This window comes from Panthera uncia, assembly GCF_023721935.1.
Source record: "Panthera uncia isolate 11264 chromosome A3 unlocalized genomic scaffold, Puncia_PCG_1.0 HiC_scaffold_11, whole genome shotgun sequence".
Lineage (NCBI taxonomy): Eukaryota > Metazoa > Chordata > Mammalia > Carnivora > Felidae > Panthera > Panthera uncia.
Window position 1 is genome coordinate 28,929,257 of NW_026057578.1, and position 27,429 is coordinate 28,956,685.

At 39.9% G+C, this 27,429-nt stretch overlaps 1 protein-coding gene and 1 long non-coding RNA gene across 6 annotated transcripts in view; both read left to right on the plus strand.

Annotated features, from left to right (window-relative positions):
• Positions 1–27,429, plus strand: part of PTPRA (protein tyrosine phosphatase receptor type A) — a 159,059-nt gene that overhangs the window by 46,987 nt on the left and 84,643 nt on the right. The window contains exon 2 of one of the 5 annotated variants that reach the window (XM_049650051.1): positions 22,308–22,390. The exons of the other annotated variants lie outside the window; for them this stretch is intronic. The gene's annotated coding sequence lies outside the window, so the exon portion shown is untranslated. The remainder of the gene's footprint in view (positions 1–22,307; positions 22,391–27,429) is intronic. 5 annotated transcript variants of the gene reach the window in all.
• Positions 1,013–7,820, plus strand: LOC125936152 (uncharacterized). The gene is made up of 2 exons (XR_007461944.1): positions 1,013–1,957; positions 5,205–7,820. It is a non-coding gene; the product is annotated as an uncharacterized LOC125936152 (long non-coding RNA).

Here is a 27,429-nt window from a genome sequence, read left to right on the forward strand (position 1 = left end):
TCTTTCTTTCTTTCTTTCTTTCTTTCTTTCTTTCTTTCTTTCTTTCTCTCATATTTATTTACTTCCAGTATAGTTAACATGCAGTGTTGTATTAGTTTGAGGTGTATGATACAGTGATTCAACAATTCCATACATCTCCCAGTGCTCATCATGACAAGTATACTCCTTCCTCCTTGCCACCTATTTCCCCCACCCCCTGCTGCTCTGATAACCATCAGTTTGTTCTCTATAGTTAAGAGTGTTTCTTGGTTTGTCTCTTTTTCCTTTGCTTGTTTGTTTTGTTTTAAAACTTCCACATATAAGTGAAATCATAAGGTATTTGTCTTTCTCTGACTTATTTCACTTAGCATTATACTCTGTAGCTCCATCCCATGTCATTGTAAATGGAAAACTTCATTCTTTTTTATGGCTGAATAATATTCCTCTGTGTGTGTGCGCGCGTGCGTGTAGCATTTACATTACTATAGGTAAGTAATATTATTCAGTGTCAGGCCAAGCATTGTTTTCTGGGTTTATAATGTTTTTCCCTGTAGGTTTATGTTGTGGACCCTGGGCAATTGAAAGGAGAAAATGAATAAAAAGTTAATTCTGTTTTTGAAACTATCAGTTATTTCCAGTCATATTTTTATTTCATATTTAGACTTTCTTATACAGTTTTTTTCTTGGTGATTCTAATTTCCTTTTTTTCTTGTCTGAATTTTTATTTCACTTTTCCCTATCTTAGTCATACACATTCTAGTCTGTGAAGACCCTTTTCATTTATACTCATTTTTTTTTTTTTAAGCCATCTGCACAACTGCATTCTTGAAATTTTCCTTACCACATTTTTGAGTTGGACCCACTCCACTGATCTTTGGTTTCCATCTTCCCGCCTCCCCCCCTTTTTTAAATTTTGCTATAGTTCATTCTCAAGCTACTTCTTGAGAGAAGGGGTACATGGCAGATAAACTTTGATACTTTCTGATGTCAGCTCTTCCCTCATGTTTGAGTGATGATTTGATTGGGTATAGAATTCTGGATTGCAGATTCTTTTCCCTCAGAGTTTTGAAGTCATTGCTCTGTTTTTTTCTGACATTCATTGTTGCTTATGAGATGTAGAAATTTAGCCTCATTTTTGTTTCCTGTAGGAAATTAATTTTCTCCCATCTCTGGAAGCTTATCTTTTATATTCCATGTATTTTATACTTTCATAGTGATATACTTGGTGGGCCCCCTTAATCTGAAAACCAGTATTTTCACATTTAATGAAGTTATCTTCTTAGATAATGTTCTCCCCTCCATTTTTTTCTTTTTGTCAGAAACTTTCTAATATCGGGCCTCTCAGATTGTTCTGTAATGTTCTTATCTATTCACTCTTGTTTTCTGTGCCTTAGCTTCTCTTTTCTGGGAGACTGTCATGATTTTATCTCTCAGTCTTTCTATTGATTTTTTTTTTTTTTCAGTGTATTAAAAAAATTTTTTTAGAACTGATTCTTGTCCTGATATTTAAAAATGCATTCAGGAGCACCTGGGTGGCTAAGTCAGGTGAGCATCTGACTTGATTTCAGCTCAGGTCATGATCCCAGGGTCATGGGATTGAGCTCTGTGTCCAGCTCCACTCTGAGTGTGGAGCCTGCTTGGGATTATCTCTCTCTCTCCCTTTGCCCCTCTCTCCTGCCTGCTTGCTCACTCTCTCTCTCTCTCTCTCTCTCAAATTAAAAAAAAATAATTGCATTCAGTTTTTGTTTTATCTCCGAAGATAGTTTTTAGAATTTTTGTTTTTGTTTTTAATTATCCCTATTTCCTCCAGTCATTTTCTTTTCCTGTTTGTTTATCTTGGTCAGGTGATACTTGCCTGTTCTTTCTTTTTTAAGAATGAAAGATTAAATGGGACTACACCAAAGTAAAAAGCTGCACAGCAAAGGAAACCATCAACAATTAACTGAATGGGAGAAGATATTTGCAAGCGATATATTCAGTAAGGCGTTAATACCCAAGATACATAAAGAACTTATACAACTCAACCTCAAAAAAACAACCTGATTTAAAAATGGGCAGAGGAGGGGCACCTGGCTGGCTCAGTCAGTAGAGCATATGACTCTCAATCTCAGGGTCATGAGTTCGAGCCCCATGTAGGGTAGGGAGTCTATTAAAAAAAAAAAAATGGGTAGAGGACCTGAAGAGACATTTTCCAAGACACACAGATGGCCCAACAGTCACATGAAAAGAAGCTCAATGTCACTAATAATAGAAGGTTTCTAGTTTATGGCAGAAGGAGCCCCAGAGTGAGCCCTCAGCTCCTTCTTACATTCCATAGTGGCTGTGGAAAAGAGGGACTGAGTGAGCTGTTACTACCGATATAGGTGTGTTACCAGTTCATCCTTGTCATTACAGGTGCAAAGTTTGAGGCTCAAGGAACATATAGAATATTTCTTAGGGAAAATGTTTAAGTGTAAAGTATTAGAATATGGGTTTGTGATACTTATTTATATGGAACTTGAATTCCTCATCTTGAAGGTGTACATTAAGGTGATGGCTTGATCTGAGTCCTAGAAATCAATTACATAAGAAATGTGTAATTGAATACCAATCATCATTTTGGTCCTGGTAAAGGGTTAGTGAATACAAAGATAAGTAAGGAGCACATGAAGAGGGAAACTTGGATAGTGCCTGCTGTATACTAGACTCAGTGATAGAGGTTATACGTTGTTACATATAGATATATTTACGTGTATATTACGTATATTAGTTTATAGTCCTCACAGCAATCCTCTGATATTGGTGGGAGAGAGTCCTGTTTTAAAGATGAAATGAAAACTCAAAAGTTAAATACCAGGCTGTAGTAGGGACACAGAGCTAAGTTTGTGTCACTCTACCCTGTTGCTTCTCTAAGGAAATAATTGCTTTCTTAATTTCTCATGTATGATCAAAAATATTGTATATCACTAACCTGAGCACTGTTAGTTCTTTGTTCCTTGCATGTATTGGGCATTTGATGAGTATGACCACTTTTGGAGTCTTAGTGAAGTAGACTTGGATTCTGCTCTCAAGGAGTATATAATGTATGATGGGGACACAAAAGAAGATATTTGCCTATGAGCCAGGAGCTCATTGAAGGCAAGGACAAGTCTTTTTTTTTTTTTTCCCCTGAAGACAGGGACAGGTAGTTCAACTTTAAACTTACCCCAAAACCTTCAAAATTCTAATGTAAGTTTAAAATAATTGGCTTTCTAAACCCATCACCTACTGGCTTTTCAACGAAAGTTTGCTAAGTGAGTGGCTGAACTGGAAAATGAAGGGTAAGAACTTTGGCTTTTTCTTTCTGTATCCCTAATATTTAATGCAACGCCTTGCCTGTAATTGGGACTCAAATAAAATACCTGTGTGTGAGTAGTAGAGGAACAAAAGCTGTGGGAGCTAAAATTTAGTTGTCATTGTGTCCAGAGAACCAAGAACCTGAGAAACTTTTGAGAAAGGAGATAACTACTATCACATGTCAAGTGCAAGTTAAAGAGGATGAAAACTCTGGGGAAAAAATTGGATTTGAAGAATTTATTTGTAGACTTGAGAGTGAAGGCTTGAAGAACACAATGAGGGCATTAAGGAGAGGTGGAAAATGAGGAAAGAAAAGCAAAGTACATCTTACCCAAGTTGGTGGTATGAGGAAAGAAGGGAAAACAGGAGGCTGCAGGGTTAAATGGGGTAAGTTATTGTGTTTGCATTTTGTTTCTTTTCTTTTTTTTAAGTTTATTTTGAGAGAGAGAAGGCACATGTGCTCGGGAGTGCATGAGTGGGGAGGGGCAGAGAGAAAGAGAGAGAGAGAGAGAGAGAGAGAGAGAGAGAGAGAGACAGACAGACCCAAGCAGGCTCCTCACGTTGAGTCCAACATGGGGCTTCATTCCACAAACGGTGAGATCATGCCCTGAGCCAAAATCACCAGTTAGACACTTAACTGACTGAGCCACCCACGCACTCCTGTGTTTGCATTTTAAAAAAATCTGTTTCGGGGCGCCTGGGTGGCGCAGTCGGTTGGGCGTCCGACTTCAGCCAGGTCACGATCTCGCGGTCCGTGAGTTCGAGCCCCGCGTCAGGCTCTGGGCTGATGGCTCGGAGCCTGGAGCCTGTTTCCGATTCTGTGTCTCCCTCTCTCTCTGCCCCTCCCCCGTTCATGCTCTGTCTCTCTCTGTCCCAAAAATAAAAATAAAAAAAAAAAAACAAAAAAAAAAACAAAAAAAAAAAACGTTAAAAAAATCTGTTTGGAACATCTGTGCCTATTTGTAAAACAGAGGAAAGTGAGAGCTGGAGAGGAAGGTTTGAAGGTACCAGAAGGAAAGGCATAATAATGTAAGGTGAAAGATCTGAAATGGAATCAGGGACACAGAGATTAATAGTCTTTGAAAGGATGAGGGAATCTCTTCTTCTAGTCCAAACAGAGAATAGAGGCTCTGTAGAGAAGGGAGGGTGATGTCCTCTTGTCACTAAAGCCATCTGTCCAGAGGGAGCTTTGAGCTACTGTGCTAGAAACTGACAAAGGATGTTTTCTGCATTGCACTGAGACCCTGAGTGTGATACTTTTGAGCTGTGGTTGGCAGCCTGAGATAGGAATGGTGAAACCACATGGTGTGGATAATCCATAAATCAAGATGGCACTTTTTTGTAGATTAAAGTATTATGGGATGGAGATAGTCTTACTCCATGTAGGCTGCCATAACAAAAGACCATAGACTGGATGGCTTAAACAACTAAAATTTATTTCTCACAGTTTTTGGAGAACTGGCAGTCCAAGACCAAGGTGTTAACAGGATTGGTGTCTGGTGAGAATACTCTCCTTGGTTTGCAGACACCTGACTTCTTGCTGTGACCTCCCATGGCCTTTCTTTGGTGTGTGGGGGGCAGGGGAGGGGTGAGAGGAGAGAGAGAGAGAGAGAGAGAGAGAGAGAGGGAGAGATCGTTCTTCCTCTTCTTATAAAGCCACTAATCCTTTCACAAGAGCCTCACCCCATGATCTAATCTAACCCCAGTTACCTCCTGAAGGCCCTATCTCCAAAATCGAATTGGGGATTAAGAGCTTCAACGTGAGAATTTGGGAGGGGAACACATTCAGTCTGTAACAGAAATGTACTTTTATTCACTCTTCTCCTCAATGATTCAGAGGCTTTTATAATTTTCATTAATATCATTAACCAACAGTTTGGATGCCTATTATGTGTTGGTTTTTATTTTAGGTGTTGGGAAAACAACAAAGTAGGAAAATTCCTGCCTGGAGGAGAGAGATTTTATATCCATATAAATGTATGTGTGTGTGTATATATATATATATATATATATATATATATATATATATATATGTATGTATATGTATAAAGCTAAATTATCATATGGCACATAGCATTATAGACTAAATGCTGGATGAGTAGAATAGATACTTAAATGTTCTCACTTTTATGAGTATGTGCCAGTTTGAGAGGTGAAAAAAAAAACCCACTTTAATTTGCCTTTTTTCCCCATTTATTTTTTTATTTTTTTTCAATATATAAAATTTATTGTCAAATTTCCATACAACACCCAGTGCTCTTTTTTCCCCATTTAAAGATTAATTTTTTTCACTTGTGTATGAATTGCCTGTTCATGCTTTTTGTTCACCCTTCCATGGATGTGTTTGTACTTACTGATTTGTAAACACTTTAAAAAGGTTATTTAGCCCTTTGCCTATAACATTTTTTTTTTTAATGTTTATTTTGGAGGAGAGAGAGAGAGAGACAGAGACAGAGCACGAGTGGGGGAGGGGCAGAGAGAGAGGGAGACCCAGAATCTGAAGCAGGCTCCAGGCTCTGAGGTGTCAGCACAGAGCCCGATGCCTGGCTCGAACTCATGAACCAGGAGATCATGACATGAGCTGAAGTCGGATGCTTAACTGACTGAGCCACCCAGGTGCCCCAGCCTGTAACATTTTGAAAATGCTTTTCATAGTATTTTGATTTAAATTTTGTTTGTGATGTTTTGTTGATGTATAGGAGCTTAAACATGTTATGTATTTGAAGTTACTCAATTTTTGTTTTTTTTGTGTTTTGGAAAGTGTTACTACACCTCAAGAACAGACAAATATTTACAAATGCCTTCTTCAAGATGTTTAGTATAAACTACATACATAGTATTGTACTTTATACTTAAAATTAAAACTTTTTAAATGTTTATTTTTGAGACACACACACACACACACACACACACACACACACACACACAGAGTGTGAATGGGGGAGGGGCAGAGAGAGAGGGAGACAGAATCTGAAGCAGGATCCAGGCTCTGAGCTGTCAGCACAGAGTCCGACACGGGGCTCAAACTCATGAACTGTGAGATCATGATCTGAATAGAAGTTGGATGCTTAACCCACTGAGCCACCCAGTGCCCTATTTATACTTAGAACTTTAAACCATTTTGGAATATGTTTTTTTGGAATATTGCGTGAAATGAGCTAATTTACTTTTTGCTCAATCAGTTTAGTAGTGGGTTTTTTTTATGTTTATTTTTGAGAGAGCGAGTGAGCACAAGTGGGGGAGGGGCAGAGAGAAAGAGGGACAGAGGATCCAAAGAGGGCTCCATTCTGACAGCAGTGAGCCTGATGTGAGGTTCGAACTCGCAAACTGCAAGATCATGACCTTAGCTGAAGTCGGATGCTCAACCGACTGAGCCACCCAGGTACACCAGTTTAGTAGTTTTCCTAGTACTGTTTATTAAATAAATATTTATCTTTTTCTGATTTGAAATGCTTTATCATATATGGAATCTGTTACTTGTTAATCTGTTCCTGTATCATTACCAGAGAGGTTTGTTTTTTTAAAAAAATGTTTTTTAGTGTATGTTTATTTTTGAGAGACAGAATGTGAGTGGAGGAGGGGCAGAAAGAGAGGGAGACACAGAATCCAAAGCAGGCTCCAGGCTCTGAGCTGTCAGCACAGAGTCCTATGCGGGTCTTGAACTCACCAGCCTCGAGACCATGACCTGAGCTGAAGTTGGATGCTTAACTGAGCCACCCAGGTGCCTCTGGGTATTGTTTTAGACCAGTGTTTAGTTCTGAAACTTTTTGCTGTGTTGTTTCTGGTCATTTTTACACATGGGTCACTCAGAGGTATGTCTAGTATTTTGTACACATATTTAGAAAATTTGTTTCCCTAACTCCCTCTTCACCATGATCCTCCCCCCTACTCTCTAGTTGGGCTGGAGTTGGAACTCCGTTTCATTATGCCAGGGTGGAGATAGACTACCTGGCTCTACCCATATTCTCCACAGCTGCACCATGGGGAGGGAGAAAAAGTGCTGCCTCATTAATGCAGGATTGGAAGACAGAACTCTGCTCACAGTTTCTGGGCCACAGTGAGGTGAGGGGAGGGAGGGGTGCCACTTTTTTGGTTGTTGTTTGCCTGGAGTGGGACATATATGGTCAGAATGTTTTTATCTTGCCTGAGCTGCCCTTTTCCTGATCCTTTGTCTAGAGAAAGCAGTCTTGGCACTTTTTTGATTGTGCTCATTACTGTTTGCAGGTTGTAGGCCTCTCCAGAGCTCAAACTAGGACATAGCAGAAGTCAAACCAAACCAAATCAAACAAAAACTAGGAAACTTTCTGCTTGGTCGGTCAGTCCCTTGGTCCATGGGACCTAGCCAATCCACCTTCTTTTTTCCACTTTTCAGGATCTTCTGTCCGTTCTTTCTTGAATTTTGTCTGTTTTGTTTTGTTGTTGTTGTAATTAGGGTATGTTTATGTTGAAATAGGGTAGAATACGCATACTCTAGAAGACCTAGAAAACCCCATTTCAGTTTTAAAATACGAGCTTTAGTTAAGGAACATTAGTTGTTTTCTAAGAACACAATCTTTTATCTTTTTTTTTTTTTTTTCTAAGTACATAGTCTTTCACCTACAATTAAATTTTGGGAGGATTTTCCCTAAAGATTACATCTCATTTTGTTTTCTCATCCCCTTAGCTAGAACTTCTAGAACAAAAGTCAAACTAGGGCCTGCCTCCCATATTCAGCCTACTGTCTTTTTTGTGTATGACATACGAGCTCAAAATGGTTTTACATTTTTGAATGGTTGGGAAAAACCTCAAAAGAAGAATAATATATGCAAACTATATCAAATACAAGTTATATTACATTCAGATTTCAGTATCATATATAAAGTTTTACTGGAACACAGTCATATTCCATATTGTCCATGGCTGCTTTCATGGGACAGCAACAGAGTTGAGTAGTTGCTACAGAGACCATATGCCAGCCCTTGGAAGATCAGGAAATCAAAGTGGTGATAGCCAACATGCTTTTCGTATTTTCTTATTTCAGCGCATCCTGCTTTTCAGTATGTTATTGACCATTAGGCTAAGATAATCTTTCCAGATGAAAGGTTATTTTGTTTCTGATTTTGAGATTCCTGAGAACTTCCCCTCACAAATATGGTTCTTTTCCTCTCTTCCCTGACTCTTTGAGTGCCACCTGCTAGGTAAAGTAGAAACCTAAGAGGAGTAGCACTCGACAGCTCTCTCTCCCTCACCTCAAGAGCAGATCCACCACTGTCAAGTCCTATAGTGCCTACTTGGAATGCTTTTACATCTCTGCCGATAGCCTAACCTTCTAACTGGGCTACTTAGATCCTGTCCTCTGTCCTCTGTCCCTAGCCAGAGTGTTCATTCTCTAGTGCTTGTACTCTCCAGAGGCTTCTGAATGCTTGCAGGACAAAGAAAAATCATCCCTTCTGTCTCTCTCTGTCTCAAAAATAAATAAATGTTAAAAAAAAAAAAATTAAAAAAAAAAAAGGGGCGCCTGGGTGGCTCCGGCGGTTGAGCATCCGACTTCGGCTCAGGTCATGATCTCACAGTTCGTGAGTTCGAGCCCCGCGTCAGGCTCTGGGCTGATGGCCCAGAGCCTGGAGCCTGCTTCAGATTCTGTGTCTCCCTCTCTCTCTGCCCCTCCCCCGTTCATGCTCTCTCTCTGTCTCAAAAATAAATAAATGTTAAAAAAAAAATTAAAAAAAAAAAAAAAGAAAAATCATCCTTACATGGTCCTGCTCCACATACATCTCCCAACCTTCTCTGGTACCGTGCTCTTCATGCTCCAGATACAGTGGCCTCTTTCAGGCCCTGCTCCCACCATTGCTGAGACTACTAGCTAGAATTGAGTCTCCTGTCCTCCTTTCCTGTTTAACTCCTGTTCATTCTTCACATTCCAGTTCAAGGAATCAGTGCATCAGGGAGGCCTTGACTGAGCTTTCTTACTAGGTCAGGTTTTCTTTTTATAGGCTCTTGGAGTCCTATAATTCTTCTCCTAATACTAGTCACATTTGTCCATGAGGTGATTTGTTGAATGTCATTTTTTTGTTCTTAGACTGTAAGTTTCATGAAGGTAGGGATTTAGTTAGGTTTTGCTTGTTAATGTGTCATTGCTAGTGCCAGGAACAGGGCCTGACACATAGTAAATGCTCAATAAATTTTTTTGGTTTTTTGGGGTTTTTTGTTTTTGTTTTTGTTTTTTTTTTTTTTTTTTTTGAGAGAGAGAGGGAGAATGAGTGGGGGAGGGGCAGAGGGAGAGCGGGAGAAAGAGAATCTCAAGCAGGCTCCATGCCTAGCACAGAGCCCAGTGCGGGAGCTTAGTCTCATAATCGTGAGATCATAACCTGAGCTGAAATCAAGAGTTGGGTGCTCAACTGACTGAGCCACCCAGGCACCCCATCAATAAATTTTTTTTCTAACAAATGCGTTTTTTCTTTTTTTTAAATCAGGAGTTTTACCAGCAGCTGTTTTAGCATCGGTCAGGGTAATCATGTGCCTTTTTAGTATTTTGCATTATTTTATTTATTTATTTTTTTTTAATTTTTTTTTTCAACTTTTTTATTTATTTTTGGGACAGAGAGAGACAGAGCATGAACGGGGGAGGGGCAGAGAGAGAGGGAGACACAGAATCGGAAACAGGCTCCAGGCTCCGAGCCATCAGCCCAGAGCCTGACGCGGGGCTCGAACTCACGGACCGCGAGATCGTGACCTGGCTGAAGTCGGACGCTTAACCGACTGCGCCACCCAGGCGCCCCATATTTTGCATTATTTTAATGAGGATTTTTATTAACACATGTTTCTCTTTTTTAAAATGTTTACTTTTGAGAGAGAGAGAAAGGGAACAGAGGAGGGGTAGAAAGAGAGGGAGAGAGAGAATCCCAAGCAGGTTCCGCACCATCAGTGCAGTGTCCGACATGGGGCTTCATCTCATTAACTGTGAGATCACGACCTCAGCTCAAATCAAGGGTTGGACTCTTAACTGACTGAACCACCCATGTGCCCCAATGTTTCTTAATAATAGATCATGGTTAAATTTCTGAAGTAAAGCACCAGCAGGCCGGAGCCTCGAAAAAGTTGCAGTTCAAAGACCAGTCTGTTAGAGAATTTTCTCTGGCTTGGAGGAGGAACAGTCTCCTGTTCACGCCTTCAACTGATTAGATATAGCCTGCCCATATTATGAAGGCCAGTCTGCATTACTCAGAGTCCACTAGTTTAGTTTAGTTTTTTTAACAAAATACAAGAGAACAAATCTACACCTATATTTATTTACTTTTCAGTAAGTTTAAATCCTTCAGGGTTATAGCATCACACAGATTCTGTGGCCCATAGCTTTAGCAGGAAGGTTGCTTCGGAATTTGGCCCAAATCATGCCACTGTTTCCATGAGCTTGAGTTACTTTTCCCCCACATTACTCTGGTGTTGTTTGGTTTGCCACCAGGAGTCACTGTGTTGTTCTTTGCTTTGTACACACAAACACACGAAAACAGGGTCAAGACCATCCCACAAGTCACCGAAACTTGCATCCCGGTCACTGCTTCTTAGCTGCCAGGGTTGGGTGCCTGCACGGCTCCCTGACCTCCCTAGACTGCTAAGAGAAGCAGGGTGCCAACCCCAACATCTCGTGCCTAAATACAATTCAGTTTCATCTCGAGCACAATCACCTTCAATTTTAAGAAGAGCTGTGTGCTCCCTCTGGTTCTGAAGACCCTGCTTATACCCAGCAAAGTTGGCCTTGGACGTATTTGTTGTTTTAGGGAGTCCTGTTCCCCGGAGGCCTCCACAGGTTCCAAGATGGTGGAAAGAGCAAGGTCCATTGGTTTAAATGTATATCTCATAAATATACCTTCACAGAAACATCAGACTAATATTTGAGTAACATGTGGCCTAGCCAAGTTGACACATAAAATTAATCATCACAGGTCTATCCCATGTCAACTTGTCACACATATGTATCTCCTGAAACCATATTTAATCTCTGAATAAAGACAGTAACAAGGTCTTGCTTCCACCTAACATGAGATAACTATCCTTCCTATAACCAAAAACTCACTAACCTTTTCCCCAGGAGAAGATGTAAGGCCCTTGGATGATGTTTACTTTTCTTCTTGATAACCTGTAGCCTAAATACTGTGATGTAAAGTTAACAATGCTGGAGTACTATGATCAGCTATTTAATCTGATATTATTCCCTGAATAAAATATTTCTGTATCTATTTTCTGTTGTTGCCTATTTTCTATTGCAGAAGACCTTAAAACTTAGTAGCTGAAAACAGCGTCCATCTAATTAGCTTACTAGTTACTAATACTAATTAGCTTCTTTGAATCAGCAAACTGTGCTGGGTTAGCTCTTTGGTTCCTGTGTGGTCTTGACTAGAGTCATTTGTGCAGCTGTAGCCAGCTCCTGGTTAGTCTGGGGGCTGAGATTGTCTCAGGCACATGTTTGGCAGTTAGTGTTGGCTGTCTGCTGGCCCGCTCTATGTAAAAAGGTCAGCCAGGGCTGCTTCATGTTCTGGCAGCAGTGTTTCCAGAGAGCAAAATGGAAGCGCAGGGTCTCTTGAGGTGTCAGCTTGAAAGTTATACCATCACTTCTGCTGCATTTTGGTGGTTCAAACAAGTCACAAGGCCAGCTCAAATTCAAGGGATGGGGAAATAAGCTCCACCTTTTGATAGGAGTGCCAGATTCTCATTATAAAAGATGTGTGTGCAGAATCAGTAGGAATTTTTGTAGCCATCTTCACAATCTACCACATTGTCTTTTTTTCTGACTGCTTAAAAAAATTTTTTTTAATTCTTCGTTTTCAGAAATAATCCTGTGGTATGTAAAGACACAGATTTCCATTTCTTTTATTGGCTTGGGGTTCTTAGGATTTCTTGAATCTGAGACTTGATGTCTTTTGTAAGTTTTGGAGAATTTTCAGCCTTTGTCCCTTCAAGTATTTCTTCTGTCTTATTTCTCTTCTTCCTTTTATCTGGGACTCAAATTACTTGTAGATTAGATCATCTCATTGTATTTTCTTACCTTCCCTTTTGTATTTTTTATCCCCTTGCCTCCCTCTCCTTTATCATAGATACTTCCTTCCATTTCACCAGTTCTCTTCAGCAGTTCTTAAATCCATCTGTTGAGACTTTATGTCAGCTATTGTATTTTCTCAGTTTGAGAATTTCTATTTGACCTTTTTTTTTTTTTTTTAATAGCGTTGATTCTTAGCTGAAATCCTTAATGCTGTGGTACTGTTCTCATCTGTTTTCTACTGATTATCGTGTTATTTCCTCATGGACCAGACACTGTATTTTTTAAATTGTAAAAGTATTTTGAGACTTAGGATGATATCCTTTTCTAGACAGGATTTAGATTTGTTTCTCACCTTGCCTAAAGTTCTTAAATCATTTTAATACAGTTTCAGGGGTTGAGATTCTTTTAAATAGGACTTTAGTCCTACTTTAGTCCACTGCCTGAGATACCTTTTACGTGTGGGACACTTTGCCAAGTGTTGGGTAGGTTCTGTGAGCAGAGCACACATGGTCTTTGATCTACATTTGAGCACAGAATCTTGATTAAATGACAGATGGATGTATATACAGTCAAGTTCTGTGAAAACAACGAAAAGGTTGCTATGGTAGTGAATAATTTAGAGTGGGGAGGGTATAGAGAATGGTCCTACCATAACTTAATTTCAGCATGTTTCATTTAAGCTGAGACCTGGCTGATGTTGAGAGAACTGGAACCAGAAGCTTCCAGGCAGAAGCATTTGTCAATATAAAGATTGAATGACACCAGAAAGAAGTGGGGGTAATGGCAGGGGGAGTGGTGGAGGGGGAATTGAGATTTAGAGTTGTCCCTCATCCCTCACCATTCTTCTCCTAGTTTCCTTCAGAAGATTAGTGAATTAAGAATTGATCAGTCTAGCCTCTAGATCTAGCTGTGTGGTCCTATACTAGTTATGATTCTTCATTCAAAGCAAAAGGGGGGGCTTGTGGGAGGAAGGTGAGGACTTCACATGGTAGTGGGATGGGAAGTAATGAAAGAAGTACATGAGGAGAGAGACCGTACTAGGTTTCTTCATATTCCTCATAAGTGTTTACACAGTTTGGCACATATAGTAAGCTTTCTGTAAATGCCTGTTGATTTAACAAAATTAGAACAGATGAGAAATTTTTTTTTAATGGGAAATCATAGAAAAACGAGATAAAAATTTTCCATCTTATTCCTTTATTTATTTATTTATTTATTTAAACATTTATTCATTTTTGAGAGACAGAGCATGAGTGGGGGGAGGGGCAGAGGAAGAGAGGGAGACACAGAATCCAAAGCAGACTTCAGGCTCTGAGCTGTCAGCACAGAGCCCAACACGGGGCTCGAACTCACAGACCTCAAGATCATAACCTGAGCTGAAGTCGGATACTTAACCGACTGAGCTACCCAGGTATCCCTTATTCCTCCATTTAAGGAAAAGAGAGCAAATGAGTCTAGATGAAGAAAGACCGTATTTATCTACCCTCATGTACGATAGGAGTTCTACCGACTAACCTGAAATGTTTTGGGTAACACAAGAAAGGTAGGTAAGAAAACACTTGAGATGTGAGCTCCTCAAGGGCAGGAGGTTCTCTCTCTGCATCCTTGCCTGGCACAAGACAAGAACTTAGTTGAACAAATGAGTCAATGATTGGTTCTCTGCTTTGAAGGAACGTAGGCTGTTCTTACCTCCCAAGACAGGTTTACCATCCATTTGCTTTGTATAAGGTCCAAGAAGAGATTAAGAAACTATTTCCTTTCATAATATTATTAGCCCAAACTTCTGATCTGATCAGTGGATTATAGAACTTAAATTTCCTCAAAGCCCAACAGTCAGAGAACACGTTACACTGAGGTAAACAAAAGCGTACCTCTCAGAGCCTTATGAAGTATATTTTATTTCTGGCCACAGACTCTGGGTCTTGAGCTGATATTTGAGAGGGAAAGATTGGAACTTAGTAGACCTATACTCCCTGTATCTTAACTTTCCAACCATTATGTAAGGTTTTCTTTTTCTAGAAAGAGACTAATGTGGAATGAGAATTAATTCTCATCAGTAAATGCAAAGCTTTAAGTAGGTCATCTGACTTTGCTTTTGTGCACCACATTCACCCCGGTTATAAAAGGGCCTTTCATTAGTTTTCTAGGCTTTCATCACTCCCAGACTCTCCACAGGCTTTGTGAAAGAATTAAACTACCCTCCCCCCCCCAATGCCTGCCTCATGGACTCTTTCGTAGAGTACACACTGCCCTGTGTGCAGCTCAGTAGGGACTCTTGCAGACACCGAGTATATGAACAGTCCTCCTTCCAGATAAGAGATTTCAGTATTGGCCAGTGCCATAGCATGGAAGTCAGCGTCTGCCAGGAACTAATATACTGACTTGGCAGCCTAATTTTTGCCAAATTCGTAGGCCAAAATTTAAATGTATTAAAATGATTTTTAAATAAAATGTGCCTCTGGATAACTTCCGTCTAAGCAGTTGGATAGGAGGCTGATGAATGCTTCAAATAACCTACATACCCATCATTTTTTTGAAAGAAGAGAAGCAGCGCTGCAAGTGTAAGTTTTGTCCGCAGGAATAGAAGAAAGTAAATACACAATTATGGAGGGGCATTTAGCAAGCTGCTTGTGGCATAATCTGAAGGTAGTAAAGGGTTTGCATGGTACTGGTGTTAAGATCCGTATCTCAAGGCAACTATAACTGTAGAGAGTTAATGATGTTTATTGATTTTTCAAGGACAAAGGCCTATCTGTTATAATAGATTCCAAATGATTCTGGTGAAATTAGTCTCTTGGGGCCTTCCAGGTGCCTGCTCTGTTGTTGCCACTATAAGATACTCTGACATCTTTTGATTTTAGTCACTTAAGTCCTTTATTTTTTCGAATCATCTTTAATGTCTACCATCGTTTCCTATCAAAGGTAGACTCTGGTTCAGCAGTTCAGCTATTCTCTTGCCATTACTCAACCCTGTTCCTTATAGTTCTGTTACATTCAGCCAGCAAACCTTAATTCCGTGTTTTCCAAACCATCACTGCTTAGAGAAGTTTTCCGGAAAAGGATTCTTTTTTTTTTTAATTTATTTATTTGGAGCGAGACAGAGAGAATGTGAGTGGGGGAGGGGCAGAGAAAGAGAGAGAATCTCAAGCAGGCTCCATGCTGTCAGCACTTAGCCCACGCGGGGCTCGAACTCATGAAACTGTGAGATCATGGTTGAGCCACAATCAAGAGTTGGGCACTTCACCGACTGAGCCACCCAGGTGTCCCCAGAAAAGAAGTCTTGAAAAATAAGTCTCATGTCAGCTGGGTCCTTTTCTTTGATTTCTTGCCATTTTCTGTAGCAGCACTATTAGTCTTTGCTCTTTTTTCTTTCTTTCTCTTTCTCTTTCTCTTTCTCTTTTGTATTTATTCTGAGAGAGAGACAGAGTGAGTCGGGGAGGGACAGAGAGAGGCAGAGAGAATCCCAAGGAGTGTGGAGCCCAGTGAGGGGCTCAAACTCATGAACTGTGAGATCACGACCTGAGCCGAAACCAAGTCAGATGTTTAACCGACTGAGCTACCCAGGCACCCCAGTAGTCTTATCACTTCTTGAAAGTTTATTCCACTGTCTCCCCCTCTTTTTTAGCCTTTGACTTTTCTACATCACAAGAAATCTCAAAGATGTCAAACTGAAGCTCCTTCACTTTTCCTGTTCTTTCTCTTTTGTCTTCCGAGTCCTCATCAGCATATGCATTTGATTAGTTTTCTCTTAACCTAACAAACAAACCCTTTCTTGAGTGCAAATCAGTGGCCATTTTTGCTTGGATATAAAAATCCTCTATCTAGTTACCTTGATACCCTATCCCGCCATTATTTCTTATGATTTGCCTGTAGGTTGTTGTGGATTTTTTATGTAAGTGATTGCATTTCCTGCAAATAATCCTATCCTATCTAATTTTTATTCTGATTTCTTTTTCTTATTGCCAAGGCTAGGACCTCTTATAAATTATTGAATAGAAGAAGTGATAATGGGTCATCTTGTCTTATTCCTGATTTTAGGGGCACCTGGGTGGCTTAGTTGGTTGAGCATCCGACTTCAGCTCAGGTCATGATCTCACGGTGCATGGGTGTGAGCCCCACGTCGGGCTCTGTGCTGACAGCTCAGAGCCTGTAGCCTGTTTCAGATTCTGAGTCTCCTTCTCTCTTCCCCTCCCCTGCTCGTTCTCTGTCTCTCAAAAATAAATAACATTAAAAAAAATTTTTAAGGGAATGCTTTCAGTGTTTCCCTATTGAAAAGAGTAACTAGATAGTGTTACTGTTTTAAAATAGGAACTGTTTTATCAGGTTAAGGGAGCCCTCTATTCCTAATTCAGAAGGATTTTTTAAAATCATGAATTCATGTGTTTTTATCCAGTATTTTTTCTGTGTAAATGGAAATGATTTTATGATCTTTCTTCTTTAATATGGGTGAATTATATGTATAGATTTTATATCAAAACATATTTGTATACCTTTGATAAACACAGATTGATTGTGGTTTATCTTTTTTAAATACCAGAATGACTTCATTAATACCTTGTTTAAGATTTTTGACCTGTATTGATTATTGAGTGGAAGAGGGACTATGATTTCTTTTCTTGTAATGTTTTTGTTTAATTTTAGTGCCAATTTTCACTCACCTCTTGGAATGAGTTGGGGATTATTCCCTATTTTTTTCTCATCTATCATCTTGGCCTAGTGTTTTCTTTGTGAGAAAATTTTTAACTTTTGGTTCAAATGCTTTAATATAAGAATATTCCATTTTTTTAATTTCTTTCTGAGTTGATTTTTAAGTTCTTTCTTTCTAGAGATTTGTCTGTTTTACGTTTTCAAAATTATTTGTTGTTGTTGGTAATAGTTGTTGATAATAGTCTCAGTTTTCATCTGCTATATTTGTAGTTATTTCTACTTATATTTGTGCCTTCTCTTTTTATCTTTTGTTGATTTGTCAAGGAACTATCCTTGAGCCTTGTTTAATTTTTATTGTATATATTTTGTGTTATTACATTTGTCATTGATTGTCCCTAATATTAAAAAAATTTTTTTAACGTTTATTTATTATTGAGAGACAGAGAGACACAGAGCGTGAGCAGGGGAGGGGTAGAGAGAGGTAGAATCCGAAGCAGGCTCCAGGCTCTGAGCAATCAGCACAGAGCCCGACGCGGGGCTCGAGCTCACAAACTGAGAGATCATGACCTGAGCCGAAGTTGGTCACCCAACCAACTGAGCCACCCAGGCACCCCAGATGGTCCCTATAATTTTAAACAACTTTATAATTGATATAAAATAAAACTGTATACACATTTAAAGTATAAAGTTTATTAAGTTTTGACATGTGTATGTGGTGAAACTATCACGACAGTCAAGAGAATATGAACATATCCGTCATTCCCCCAATTTTTCTTGTGTACCTTTATAATCCTTCCCTCGTGCTGGTGCCTATACCTTTGTCCCCAAGCAAGTACTGATCTATTTTCTGTTGCTATAAATTACTTTGTATTTGCTAGGGTTTTATATAAGTGAAATCATGCATTATTGTACTATGTGTTTCTGATGCTTTGACCCCTGGGGCCTTACTCACCCTGGAAAGACTGCCCCTCTCAGGGTTAAGCAATTTCTAGAGATGATAAACAACTCACCTGCTGGTGTGCCTTTCATATGCAAACCAACCAATCCAGAGCCCACACCCCAACCACCTCCTTTTTAGGGCTTTCACACTCTGGGTCACTGTCTGCCTGATTTCACCCCCAACCTGGAGCTAGGCAATTGGGGATAGCTTTTAAACCCCAGAGCCCACTGTTATTATTTAGATTAGCTAATCCCAAACCTGTTTGCCTTGCCTCTGCCCGTGTTTTCCTGCTGAAACCACAATATAAAGTTTTCTTACTGGTATTTGCCCCTCACTCCCCCTGCCTTCTAACCAACCTAGTGCTTCCCCATGTGGCCCCTGTGTGGCATGGCATGCCACCTCCTCTTGGGAATTGTGAATAGCAAGCTGTCTTTTCAGTGGCAGTCATCTGATTTTTTGGTCTCATAACTGAATAATAATAAAACCTATGTTTTAAAACAAGTAATGCTCTCTTTTGTCTTGTTTCTTAGCGTAATTATTTTGAGATTCATTCGTGTTGTGAATGAATAAAAACATTCGTTCTTATTGCTGAGTATTCTATTATATGGGTATAACAAAATTTATTTATCCCTTGATCCACTGATGGAATTTTGGGTTGTTTCCAGTCAGCTATTACAAATAAAGCTTCTGTGAACATTAATGTACAACAAGCTTTTGTATGGACATACATTCCTCTTGGATAAATACCCAAGAGTGGAATGGCTGGATTGTATGGTAGGTTTATGTTTAACTTTTTTAAGAAACTGATAAATGATTTTGTCAAAGGGGTTATATTATTTTACATTCCCGTGAGCAACATGTGAAAGTTGTGACTTCTCCATATCCTTGACCATACTGGGTGTTAAAAATCTTTTAATTTTAGCCACTTGAGTGTGGCATTTTGTGTTTTACTCTGCATTTCCATAATGATTAATGATTTGTAGCATCTTTCATGTGCTTGTTTGCCTCACATATATCTTCTTTGGTGAAAATGTTCAGATTTTTTTCCCGTTATTTTTTTGGGATCCTTGTTTTCTGACTGCTGTCTATATAAAAAAATTTACCATTTTAACCATTTTTAAGTCTACAGTATGGCATTAAGTTTCTTCATTATTGGATAGCTATGATCACTGTCCATCCCTAAAACTTTTCATCCTGCAAAACTGAAACTCTATACCTGTTGAACAACTCTTCACATCCTCCCCCCACCACCCCACAACCCCTGGTCACCACTATTCTACCTTCTGTCTCTATGAATTTGACTACTCTGTGTTCTTAATGTAAATGAAATCATACAATATTTGTCCTTTTGCAACTGGTTTGTTTCATTTAGTATGATGTCTTCAAGGGTCATCCATGTGGTAGCATGTATTAGAACTTACTTTTTAAAGCTGAATAATACTCCAGTGTATGTATATACCACATCTTGTTTATCCGTTCTTCCCTTGGTGGTTAGGTTGCTTCTACCTTTTGGCTATTGTGAACAATGCTGCCGTAAACATTGGTGTACAAATACCTGTGTGAGTCCCTGCTTTCAATTCTTTTGGCTGTGTACTCAGAAGTGGAATTGGCCTGTCATATGGTAATTCTATGGTTAATTTTTTGAGTAATCACCTTACTGTTTTCTGCAGTGACTGCACGATTTTACATTCCCACTGACAGTGCACAGGGTCTGAATTTCTCCACATCCTTGTCATTTTCCCCTTCCTTCCTATCTTCCTTCCTTCCTTCCTTCCTATCTTCCTTCCTTCCTTCCTTCCTTCCTTCCTTCCTTCCTTCCTTCCTCTCTCTCTCCCTTCCTCCCTCTAATTCTTTCTTTTAATAGCCATTCTAATGGGTATTAAGTGGTGTCTCAGTTTTGATTTGCATTTCCTTAATGATTAGTGATTTGAGCATCTTTTCATATGCTTATTGGCCATTTGTCTGTCTTCCCTGGAGAAGTGTCTGTTCAAGTCCTTTGCTCATTTTTTTTGAAGTTTTTTTTTTACATTTATTTATTTATTTTGAGAGCGCGCGCGCACACACACACACACACACACACCCCCCAGCAGGGTAGAGTAGGGGCAGAGAGAGAAAGAGAGGGAGAATCCCAAGCAGGCGGTGCTGTCAGCGCAGAGCCTAACGTGGGGGTTTGATCACACAGCGAGATGATGACCTGAGCCAAGATCAGGAGTTGGACGCTCAACCTACTGAGCCACCCAGGAACCCCTGCCCATTTTTAAATCAGGTTGACTTTTTCGGTTTTTGAGTTGTAGGAATTCTTTATATATTCTGATTTCAATCCCTTATCAGGTGATTTCCACACATTTTCTCCCATCTGTTGGTTTCCTTTTTATTCTGTTAGTAGTGACCGTTGATACACAGACATTTTTAATTTTGATGAAGTCCAACTTACCTATTTTTTCATTTTGTTGAACTGTACAGATTCTAGCATCATATTTAAAAAATCATTGCCAAATCCAGTGCCTTGAAGCGTTTCCCCGGATGTTTTCTTCTAAGAGTTTTACAATGTTAACCTTTATGTTTAGGTCTTTGATCCATTTTGAGTTAATTTTTGTATATGGTGTAAGGTAGGGAGCCAACTTCACTCTTTTGCATGTGGAGACAGTATCCAGTTTTCCTAGAACCATTTGTTGAAAAGGTTGTCCTCCTTCCACTTTTGCACCCTTGTCAAAAAATTATTTGAGTATATTTGTGTGGATTTGTTTCTAGTTCTGTTTTATTTCACAGGTCTATACATTTATCCCTTTGCTAATCTCACACTGTCTTAGTTATGGTAGCTGTATACTGAGCCTTAACACTGGGTAAATGGATTTCTCCCATTTTATTCTTTTTCAAAGTTGCCCCTGGTTTGTTTTTATTTTTTATTTTACACATGTAACCTATACTATACTTTGGTTTCATATATCCAGTAATTTATTCCAGTGTATTTAAACAGCAGATATTTTCCCATATTGTTCTTTGTCTTAACTGCAATATAAATGTATACCAAACTGTTTGTTTGTTTGTGGAAGTAATCTGATTGACCTCCTTGCCTCCAGGCTTATTTCTCTCCAGGCCCCAAACTGAACCTTGCCTTAGGTATAACTTAAAGGCAGTAGAATTTAACCATCTGTTTTATAGCTTTGGTGGTCCTGCATTTCATGTATGGAAGTGAGCATCTCTTCAGGGCCTCAGACTTTTACTAGTTTTAGTGGGGGCAGGGGGCTCCTCTTCCTTTTATTTTGGACCTCTCTACCACATTGCCTTTCTCGAGAGAAGACCTGTAGTAACGCAAGTTGATTTCTGGTGTTCTAGGACTGCTTCACAAGCCCTTGGCCGTTTTTCAAGCTGTTTTAGCTCCATGGCAAGTATTCAGTGTGCTGTTCCCACCCCACCCTCTCTTAATGGCATGTATCAGTTTTCTACTCACCCACACCCACCTACTCCTGCCTCCTGCTCCTGTCAGATGTCTCTTGGCCTGGCTCTCCCATTGCTGCTATTGTCACTCTTACAGCTGTCTTCTTCCTTTCTTTGGCTACTGCCTGACTTCCGTGGCAGCTGCTCTGTCATTGCTTGTCTACCATTCTGCCCCTTCTCCTACCCTCATACCCTGCACCCCTGCCCCACGTAGGTGTGTGATGTACATTCTCCGTGTTCACAACTAAGCTTTATCACCTTCCCCGTGGTATGCCGTGTCCCCAAAGTGGTCATCCTCCTGTTTATAGCATTATGACTCACTTAAGTGAGATAGCTGGGCCTTCCTTACCTTTGGCATCTTATTGTTAAGTCTTCAGTTCTACCCCCATGAAAGGCTTCCTGGACCCAGTTCCAACGTGTGTGTGTGTGTGTGTGTGTGTGTGTGTGTAGGCTTTGCCACACCAACAAGCAATTCTTGGACACCAGTGTGTTCAAGAACTCAAATGCATTCTGACACTGTCTACTTGGAGATAGAATCAGATTCCACAGGTAAGGGGCTCAATCCCCCAAGACCTCCCTCTACTTCAGATGACTGGCTGTCTACAAATTGGTGATTCCAGTAACCCCCTCCAACTCAGGAGGCCAGCTGCAAGTCCAGGTCCTTACCTGTACTTCTGACCAACTGGCTATAAATCAAAGGTTCCCAGGACTATCTCCTTGGGTTCGATTAATCTGCTGTAAGAGCTCACAGAACTTAGGAAAACCTGTTTACTCACTAGATTTTTTATTTTGTTATTACAAAAGATATTAAAGGATACAAATCAACAGCCAGATGAAGAGATACATAGGCGAGGTCTTAACAAGGGGCTTCTGTCTTTGTGGAACTTGGGGCTTGGCACAGTGGCAAATGGAAGTGTTCTAGTTTCCCAGTTTGGAAGCTTTCTGAACCCCCTTCTTTTTTGTTTTTTATAGAGACTTCATTACATGGGCACAATTGATTAACTCGGTCATTGGTGATTAATTCAACCTGTAGCCCCTCTTCCCAGGAAATCCAGGTGGGACTGAAAGTTCAAATCTTCTGTTCATGGTTGGTTCCCATGATAACCAGTGTCCATTCTTAGGTGCTTTGCAAAAGTCACCTTCATTAATATAAACCCAGTTGTGGTGAATAGGTTTATTATAAATAGTGAAACACACATTTCATCTTTATGGCTCTGAACATTTTTGGGAACTGAGGGCAAGAGACCAAATATAACAAAAGATGCTCCCCTTGTCCCTGTCTGTCTCTCAGGACATTTTAAGGGTTTTGGGAGCTGTGAGCCAGGAGCTGTGAATAAAGATCAAATATATAACACAATGTTACATTAGTTTCAAGTGTACAACATTGAGATTCAACAAGTCTGTACATTTGTATATATTTCTTATAAATCACAGTGTCACGCCCTGTCAATTCTCTTATCAGATTCCTCTAGATATTCCTGCCCTGCCCTGAGGTCCTCCTGGTTTGTTGGCTAGGTGACTTCTGAAACCTTTGGTCAGAGCCGCTTTCTAACCTCAAACCACCCCAGTTGATCCTCATTCCTGCTGTCTTGGTTTCTAAAATCAAATTGTTCCAGTCCGTCTCCCTGTGCTTAAAGCCTTTGGTGGGTCTTGAGTGTGTTCCATGCAAGATCAGAACTTCTTATTGTGGCCTGGAAGCCCCTGTCTGATCTGATCACTGCTTCCTGTTACCTCACCACCTGCGTTACCTCCACACATCCTCACAGACCCCAGTCTTTCGTGTCTGTCATTTTCATACTCATTTAATGCATGTTTATTGAGGTCCTGCTGGATGCCCTCACCCAGCTCTTTGCCATTCCTGGAACCAGATAGGCTTGTTCAGGCCTCTGAGTCCTCTCGCTCGAAAGACTGTTTCTGCCATTCTCTTGGCTCACTACTTACTCTTTATCCTCCTAAGTTCAGTTCAAGAATTACCTCCTCTGAAAATTCCTTCTGGTTCTGCAGTTTCACCACCTCACCTTAATGTTAATCAGCTAGCATTATTTATGGCAGGTGATGATTCAGGGTTTGAAGAAATAGTTTCTTTGTGCCTCACAGCTGGCTAGGGAACTATGTGGACGACAATGTTTTATCTAATCTTTCTGGTATTCCCAATGTTAGGTAAAGTGTGAAGGCAAGGACGTGAGCTTTGGAGTTTTAAATGCCCTGAGTTTGAATCCTAATAGCCACTCATTAGGTATGTGGCCTTGAAGAAATTCCTTAACCTGTGATCTTTAGATTCTTCATCTCTGGAGTGGAAGAACAGTATCTAACTCATTTTGAGGATTACATTGATTAAAGTATATAGAATGCCTAGTACTAGTGCTAAGCACCTATCAGGCAACCGTGGATTGTAGTTGTAAAAGTAGTTTTTGTTCTTAATAATAAATGATATAATGTTGATTGAATGAACTGTTAGCTGAAGGAATTGAAACCTCCTTCTAGGTGCTTTTTTTTTCCCCCCCAAAATTTTTTTTTTTCTTAACGTTTATTTATTTTTGAGAGAGAGAGAGACACACACACAGCATGAGTTGGGGAGGGGTGGAGAGAAAGGGAGACCCAGAATCTGAAGCAGGCTCCAGGCTCTGAGCTGTCAGCCCAGAGCCCAATGCGAGGCTCGAACCCACAAACTGGGAGATCCTGACCTGAGCTGAAGTCGGACGCTTAACCAACTGATTCACCCAGGCACCCCTTTAAAAAAAAAAAAAATTAACGTTTATTTGATTTTGAGAGAGACAGAGACACAGCCTGAGTTGGGGAGGGGCAGAGAGAAAGGGGCTCCCCCCCCCCACCCCAGCCCAGCCCAAATCAAGAACCTGAACAGCTCTAGGAGAAGGCCCAGGCAGAGTTTGACATTCTTAGCTGCCACTTCTTTGTTTCTCCCACACCTGGGAGACAACCTCAGCAGGGCTGAGAGTTGAATACTTACTTTTCTCACAGAGAGCTTCATCTCTGTGAAAAAGGTGAGTTTACTTAAAATCAAGGCTAGTACTTAAATGGTCATCTATATTGAATATCTGAAAATCAGTGATTGATTAATGTGAACACATTTAAGTCAGTCACTGCCCCATTACTTAGAAATCTATAAAATGGAAATAATCATCAATTAGTTTTCGTTGGTATTAGAAAGATTTATCTGTTTCTCCATTAGTCTTTACATTTTTAAAGGGTTAAATGGTGATAAGATTTGTAAAGAGAAGTCAGATAGTCCTGGACTTGAATTCTGCTTCCACAATTTACCAGCTATGTGATCGTCTCTCAATTTCTTTATCTGCAAAATGAGAGTTAAGAAGAGTATGTAACTGGTAGAGTTGCTGTGAGATTTAACTGAGATAAAATGCCACATATTGAGATAATTTGTACCTGATGCTTCATCATATTTTATCAGTACTAATGTATTGAATATTGAATGCATAACTTTGAATAGGTGTACTCTTAATAGAAGCTATCACAACCAAAGTCTACACTCTGGGTAGATTCGTCAAACTCTCCTTTGCTAGTGGGGGCTTCACAATATTGATTCCTGAAACATTTTTTCTCTAGCAAGTGAAGGCAGCATTGTACTTGCTGGCAAAGGGGCTGAGAAAAATACATTCCAGAGCACTTTATCATTCCCATCCTAGGTGATCACAAGTCATAACATTTAAGAGTTGGTCTTCTTATTCCTTATAACTAGCTGTATGTATCAGGATTGGGGTTGGTTGTATATATCAGAAAATAAAATAGGTTTCTTTCTTTCTCATATATATGAAATCTGAAAGTAAGCAGGACTGGTATGACCCGTTGGTCAGTGTCATCGGAGAACTCAGTTTCTTTCTAACTCTCTATTCTGCTATTTTATGTCACTTCAGGGTCCATAATGGCTGCTGGGGCTCTAATCATCACATCTAAATTCCACATTATAGGAGAGAGGACAGGAGAAAAAAACTTCCTTTTAAAACCACCTTCCTAGAAACCTCATCATACACTGTAGCTTATAATTTCTTGGCTAGAATTGAATCACTTGTCCACAACTAGCTCAGGAAGGGGGCATGTTCTCCTTACTATTACCACCAGTTTTCGCCCTTCTTCCTCTTAAATGAAGATGGCATGTCTCTCAGGACCTCTCAGGGTCCACTGACAGGGAGTGTATGTTTGATCAAGAACTATTTCTTTTTGGCCTGAAGCCAAAGGAATCGTTCTCTAGCAGATACTCAGTATGACTGTAATGATACAGGTTGTATATTTCAAATAATTTACCCCTGAAATGCATGTAAGCATCTATAATCGCTTGCTTATAAAGTTAAAATCCAAGATTTCTGTAGTTCAAGGGAAATACCCCTGCTTCCAAAGGTGCACAACACAGTAAGTTGCAGTAACGCCTTTATCAGCGTCATAGGGTTGGGGAGGATTAAGTGAGAGGAGGCATACAAAGTGCTCAGTGCAGATGGGGCTTTGAGACAGGACGGCAAGTGTGAGTGATTTAACAGTTAGTGGACACTGCCCACTGTCCCCACCACTGAGTATACAGCCTCCACATGTATCCCTAGAGAATGTCTCAGATCTACACTGAATTCAGATTTTAATAACATTTAGAAAATGTTGTTAGACCCTCAGATATCAGGAAAACGATAGTTACAATTTTTCAGAACTTCTTTGTCATATATCCTAGGGCTTTTAAGTATTGCCAGTGGCATCTTGGTTTTCCTCTGTTATTTGAATGTTAAACTTTCCAACACTCTAATGTATGTGCAATGGAACTGATTTTTTTTTTTTTAACTAAGAAATGCTTTTGTAATGAAATAAGGACTGTATATTCGCCCTTTTTCTGGGTGTGGTAGAGTAGGAGAGAAAACAGAATGTGTGTGCCATTGTGTCTAATAAATTAGGGAACTGCCCAGAGTTCATGACTCATCTCCCAAAGCCTCCCTGCTCAGTTATTCTGTAACTCACAGTTAACCAAAGGATTATGGTTCACAAGTGCTTTTTGAAAAATGACCAAAGTATAGATTTGAGTTTCTTCCTTATTTTGCCTTTCCTGAAATACGTAATTCTGTCTTTACTCAGCTAGTCTTGTCTAATCAAAAATGATATGTGGGATAGCGGAAGAAATCATATACAGCTAACTCTTCCTTAACAAGGCATGTATCCCTTGGATAAATGCCTAGTAGTGCAATTGCTGGGTCGTAGGGTAGATCTATTTTTAATTTTTTGAGGAACCTCCATACTGTTTTCCAGAGTGGCTGCACCAGTTTGCATTCCCACCAGCAGTGCAAAAGAGATCCTCTTTCTCCGCATCCTCGCCAACATCTGTTGTTGCCTGAGTTGTTAATGTTAGCCATTCTGACAGGTGTAAGGTGGTATCTCATTGTGGTTTTGATTTGTTATTTCCCTGATGATGAGTGATGTTGAGCATCTTTTCATGTGTTGGTTGGCCATCTGGATGTCTTCTTTGGAGAAGTGTCTATTCATGTCTTCTGTCCATTTCTTCACTGGATTATTTGTTTTTCGGGTGTTGAGTTAGGTAGGTTCTTTGTAGATTTTAGAAATGAACCCTTTATCTGATATGTCATTTGCAAATATCTTCTCCCATTCCATCGATTGCCTTTTAGTTTTGTTGATTGTCTCCTTCACCATGCAGAAGCTTTTTATCTGATGAGGTCCCAATAGTTCATTTTTGCTTTTGTTTCCCTTGCCTCCGGAGACATGTTGACTAAGAAGTTGCTGTGGCCAAGATCAAAGAGGTTTTTGCCTGCTTTCTCCTGGAGGATTTTGATGGTTTCCTGTCTTTCATTTAGGTCTTTCATCCATTTTGAGTTTATTTTTGTGTAGGGTATAAAAAAATGGTCCAGGTTCATTCTTCTGCATGTCGCTGTCCAGTTTTCCCAGCACCACTTGCTGAAGAGACTGTCTTTATTCCATTGGATATTCTTTCCTGCTTTGTCAAAGATTAGTTGGCCATACATTTGTAGGTCCATTTCTGGGTTCTCTATTCTGTTCCATTGATCTGAGTGTCTGTTTTTGTGCCAGTACCATACTGTCTTGATGATTATAGCTTTGTAGTGTAGCTTGAAGT